We start from the raw sequence: 5,781 nt of genomic DNA on the forward strand, positions 1-5,781 counted from the left end.
CAGCTTCTACAGCTGCTCAGGTCAGCTGCTATGCACCACACTTTGCTCCTGATAGCAACAAGCTTCTGACAGGCACTAAGAGAAGACCAGCCCTGGTACGGACTCTGGTTTTAGAAACCGATGGAGACGTGAATCCAGGTCTTCCTGCCCAGGACACATTTTATTATCTGCCTTCACTACAAGCAAAGCACTCCAGCTTACATCACTGCCTTACTCTACTCCAGCACTGGACTGTACTTGCAAATTCATAGTTAACACATCTCTGTCCTATTGAACTATTCATTTTCCTAACTAAGGAACACCAAGAGGGACTCCCACAATGCTTTTTAGCTTCAAAGCATTACACGGACAAACACATTCCTCAAAGCATTTGTGAGATGGAAAGTAATGATAATCTTTCTACCAGGAGCCATATAGCTCAGCACCCCTGGGCAAAGCATATCCTTGAAACAATTCTGTTAAATACATGAACTTCTTTCTTAGGCTGCTACCATTTGATCTGAGAGCTAAACAGAGTATCAGCACCCGAGGTTTGCATTACAGTAGCCTCTGCTCATGAAAACCCTCAGCCAGGAGGACTACAGAGCACAAGGTGCAAAGAAAGAGGCTTTGCGTCAGGGCATCACAACTCAGAAAAGATACTAAGAAAAGCATTGCAGAGGATTTAAGACAACAGCGACCATAACAAGGAACCCTTCTACTTCTCCTCTTGTCCTTCCAACAATATAAACACTACCCTCAATTGCCCTTTCAGGCAGCTGGCAGCTCCTGCCCTTTAAAAGACCGAATCACGTCCCTACATCCTTTACTCCAGGAAAGCTAGACTTGCTTAGGGTTCCTTCAAAAGCTTGTTTCCCACTACATGTGGCAGCAGTACACAGGGACTCTCAGGCTAACATCTAGAAGTAGGCTAGGGCCTGAGGTGGCAGAAGCCACAGGGCATCATCCAAATGAGGACTGGGGTAAAAAAGGGTCCCAGAAGCGGTTCCCAGGTGAGCTGGTCACACAGCAAAGTCTCTTTGCAAATCAGCTGTCCTCCAGCACTGCAGAGGCAAGCAGGAATCAGCATTTTGCAACGTTAATTAAGAACAGTCTGTCAGTGTCCTACTGCTGCAAGAGCATGCAGCCTCTCCTCCAGGACTCATTCCCTAATGCTGTTTGTCAGCTCTCCCACAGAGAGGAAGAGCCCCCTGCAATGACAGACATCTCCAAACTCAGTCTGGCCTTCTTGTTCCTGTGTGCAGATGCTGTGAGAAGGATCACAGAGCCAAGAGCAACAATGAAAGAAAGCCGCCTGGGTACAGGGATAATTTACTCCGGGATGCGACAATCCCCTAGGAATGGAGAATCATAGTATAATGCACCTCCATATGAGCAATAAGGAATCTAGCAGCTTGCATGAATCAGAGGGCTATCCTGCTGTCAACCTGAGGAAGCCAAGCTGACCAAGATTAATAAGCTGTAGGGGAGAAACCTTGTTTGAAAGCTGAGGAGCAGAACAGGTTTCTCCAGCGGTAACTCCGAGTGGAGGCATTTTACCCAGGGCTATCTCACTCCCCAGGATCCTTCCCTTGGGCTCCTCTTCAATCCCCTGTGCCCCTATACACACTGCCATGTGTAGTGCCAGACAGAAGATGTACACAGTTCTTCACAAAGAATCAGGATTCCTCCTTGCTGGCACTGAGTAGAACTCTCTTCAGATACTCAGAGGCATCCTCAAACCACAGTGAGGAGTAGCAAACTCCGAGGGTAACAGCAAGCTCTGTAAGCAGTGTCCTTTAAATCAGCCCTCCTGAGCCACCTTTGAAAGGCAGCTAAGAACTCAGTTTGATACTCTAGGAGGAGGGCAGGGAAGGAGCAAGAGCCTCCAAAGTCTCTACTGTCTTACCCACTACTTATTATAATCTCTGCAGTGAACTTGAGATCAGCTTATTCCTTTAGCTATATATTTTCATTGGCTTCCATTCCTTATCTCCTTTAATTACGAAATAGAACTTAAAAAGAAAGGGTAAGTTAAAAATAAACAGCTTCTCACTGCCTGATAACTCCCCCTTCTTACTGCTGCTGAGACAAAATGATATGTGGGAACAGAGATAAACCCACTCACAGATCATTTCACTTCATACCTTATAACGGATAGGAACTGTTACTGAGATTAGAACCTGCCATCCTTGAGACAATTTCATCTGCTCTTTAAGATGCAGCTGCCAGACAGAGGAGAGGTTAAAGAGCAGCAGAAAGTATTAAGAGCATGAAGGTTTAAAAAGCACCAGCTTTCTACATAGGTGACAAAAACTTGCATCCTCCGTGTTACAGAAGATTGCGTGTTAGCCTCCTTTGTCCTCCTTACACACTGCTTCGACTTTTACTCAGGAAAACCACTGCAGGAAAAACACCTGTTTGCATTAAACACACTAGATCTTTATCTGCACCTTTCTGTCAGATACAAAAGAACTAGAGGAATTTGATTTTGAGATTTCATTTCTCTTTCAAGGTCTTGTCCAACCTGGTCTTCCTAAAAGTCTCTATGGAAGACTAGAAAACATCAGTTCCCAGATGACGATGTATTGATAACTTAAAGGAAGTGACTTTCAGCTGGGCTTTTCCGCACAGATTTTAAATAGTCATTCAGTTTTCTTAAATCTCATGAGCACACGGAAGAACATCACTTCTAGTGTGAGGCAAGGGTAGAGGAAAATGGACTGTAGATATTTCCAAGGAGCTTGATGTGACACTCTTCAGATTGCAAGGATAAACATGCACAGCAAACTATTTTCTTAAAAAATGCTTTACTGGGTCTTTACAGTGGAAAAAAAAATAAATGAAGAGGAGTCACAACCTAAATCTCTTTTTGTAGGTTACCTTAGACCAGAGCCTTAGAAAACCAGTATGACAGAAGTGAGCAACTCAGATGTGGTCACTACAAGACAAGTGAAGGCTGCTGAATTCCTTCCCAATAGTTACCTGTACCAGCCCTAGAGGCTACATTCACTCATTTACTCCCCTGCAACAAAGCAGAAGTCAGTGGAGCTGCACCACTGTAATTTAAAGATAATTTGCCATCAAATTAACCCCATTCCCACCACTCACTGACTGCTTTTCAGAAGTTCCAGAGAAACACTAGCAATTGAGGTCCTTGTGTACATGTCCCCAAACCAACCTTTCAGAAGCTGCTCTAAACAGCAAATGATTTCTGTGGCACTCAGATTTCAGCTTCCTCCTGCAGCTACAACTGCCCATGCCCCATAACTCTCCTCCACCAACCACCTGTGAGTAGAGACACCCTCTCTAGGTAACATAGCAGGGGGGTTGCCTTCCAATGGAGGGGCTGATGCAGGGCTCAGCTCTCCGCAGCATCCCACCCATGCTGTGCCATGCTGCTGTGCCCAGAGGAACAAGATTATTTATTTCACAGTGGTTTTGGCTCCTTACATTGCTGCATCCACAAGCTTAGCACTCCCTTGCAATCTGGACGGACAACCTCCAAAGGGTCACTGGAATCCTGTGGACACAAGCTCTGAAACCAGTTCCCACAGACCTGCCACAAAATTTTCTGCATTCAAAACAGACCATGTTTTGCTGTATCACCTTCTACAGACAGGCTCCTTCCTTACTGCACCAGAGCTGTTCCCTCTGATCCTCAACAAGGGCAAACTTGCTGCACTCCCCAAGGAGAGATTGGACCTTCTGGAAGAGCCTGTCCTGGGGAAACAAGGCGACTACATGCAGTAATCTCTGATGCCCATTCTGCCTGGGAGAACACAGCCACTATTAGCAGGAAAGGCAGAGAGGGAGCTGCACCAGCAATGAAATCTAACGGGCATCATGCAGAAGTAGGGCCCATCTATCTTCTGGCAGACACAGTGCACTTCATTGCTTAGTAACTTTTTAACCTGCAGAATCTTTCATCACCTGGATCTGCAGTCTCTGCATTACTGGAACATAAAATTAGAGAGCACTGCCAATTCACACCACTCAGCAAAGGACCTGGTGGTGGGTAGGTTCTGGGAAACATGCACAGGCAATGACAGAAAAATAAAGGAAAAGCAGAAGCAAGAAGAAAGCAAGGTCTCTACACTGTGTTTTTAATTAGAGCAGAAAAGGAGAAGAATGCAATCAGTCAGCATCATGGGTACCTCACTAAAGCCTCTGTGTGTCTCGCAGTCATTAGCTACCACGACACAGAAGCAGTTGTAAAAGAACTGACTGAATGATCTCACATCAAGTGAAAGGCAAAAAAATTGCCTATCATCCCCAGGTCTGTGTGTCTCGCAGTCACTAGCTACCACGACACAGAAGCAGTTGTAAAAGAACTGACTGAATGATCTCACATCAAGTGAAAGGCAAAAAAATTGCCTATCATCCCCAGGTTTAAACACATTTGCCCCCTACACCAAATCACGAGACTCACAAGGCTAGGATGGGGGGAGAGTCTCCAGATCAGGCCCAACAAGCCCTTAGAGGGGCTTAGGGGATAGAAAAGCGAGGCACTTCTGTCCCAGCTGTCCCACGCTGGAGGATGGAGCAGCCAAGCTACAGGACACGTAATCCCAAACCCTCACCTGCGCTACTGCTTAGGGTGACAGACACAGCATAGGGGCCGAGGGCAGCTAGGGATTGACAAACATGCCTTCTGTCTTCTCTACAGGGGTGGTGAAGTGGCTGTCACTGCCTGTGCACCACAGAGGGAATTATGGCAGTCCCACCTCTGAAACCTAGGCAAAGCCCAAGACACCACAAGCAAAAACCCAGCAATCTGTCCCCTCAGCTCAGCTCACAGGGGAGCTGATGGAGGCTGTAGAAAGAAACATTAAGGTTCCTTTGTTCTATTAAAAGCTTGATGCGTATTTTACAGTGGAGTCCTCAGACTGGCTTGTTTGCTCCAGCGTTAGTACAAATCTTCTCCTTTTTCCTCCTCACTAATTTCCACAAGGAACTCATAGCCCCTGAGTGTTTCTCCTAGTGAATTCAAATGAATAGCAACATTTCTCATTGTAATGAAAAGGCTGCTGCCACCTGGACTACGAAGAGGCTATTGCCTTTCCATAATAAAGTGCCATATAATTGACATAAATTTTACAGTAGTATCTTTTAATTAATGTGGAAACCGATTTTTTTTTTCTAAATGGCATCATGCTTCTCACAGAGCAACTTCAAAAACTGCTGATGCAGACTGGAGTCTTTGCTGAAATTAATCCCCAGAAGTGCCAAAGACAAAGCACATAACTATATAACTAGAAGTTAAACAAAAACACACACAGTTGCCACATTTCCCAGCAGACTCTGCACAAGCCCTGGCTGCACTCATCTCCTTATCCCTTTCCTCTTTCATGGTCTGCAAAAGCCAAGTTCAGAGAGAGAATTCACTAAGATTGCCAGTCCTACACGTGTGCTGGAAGGGGCTCCCATTCACATTGGCTTCAAGAAAAGCATCCACCCTAGGACAAGCAGCAGCACAGAGCTTTTGGATGACCTGACACTACCTTACCTGTGCAGCTGTCCTGGAGCTAAATGCAGTGCTCATCCCTCATCCCCAAGCTGATCAAGCCATAAGTATAAATCCACATTCATGAATGATAAGAGGAAGAGGAGGAAGATGTTGTATGACCATCTAGCAACTCTAATTCCCAAGGTATGCTATGTGCACAGCAAACACCTATGGATCCAGAGGACACAAGGTGGGTCTGGTCCCCATGGTGGGAAAGACAAAGATCTGGGCTTGAGATGCAAATGTAGTCATGCTTCATACATGCAAGATATGCAGGACACTGTCATTCCTGC

At 45.7% G+C, this 5,781-nt stretch overlaps 1 protein-coding gene across 1 annotated transcript in view; it reads right to left on the bottom strand.

Moving 5' to 3' along the window:
- The window catches only part of LOC104492468 (UPF0668 protein C10orf76 homolog), a 34,526-nt gene that overhangs the window by 6,682 nt on the left and 22,063 nt on the right, over nucleotides 1-5,781 (bottom strand). The window lies entirely within an intron of this gene.

The sequence above is a fragment of the Buceros rhinoceros genome, unplaced genomic scaffold (genome assembly GCF_000710305.1).
Source record: "Buceros rhinoceros silvestris isolate BGI_N320 unplaced genomic scaffold, ASM71030v1 scaffold13944, whole genome shotgun sequence".
Lineage (NCBI taxonomy): Eukaryota > Metazoa > Chordata > Aves > Bucerotiformes > Bucerotidae > Buceros > Buceros rhinoceros.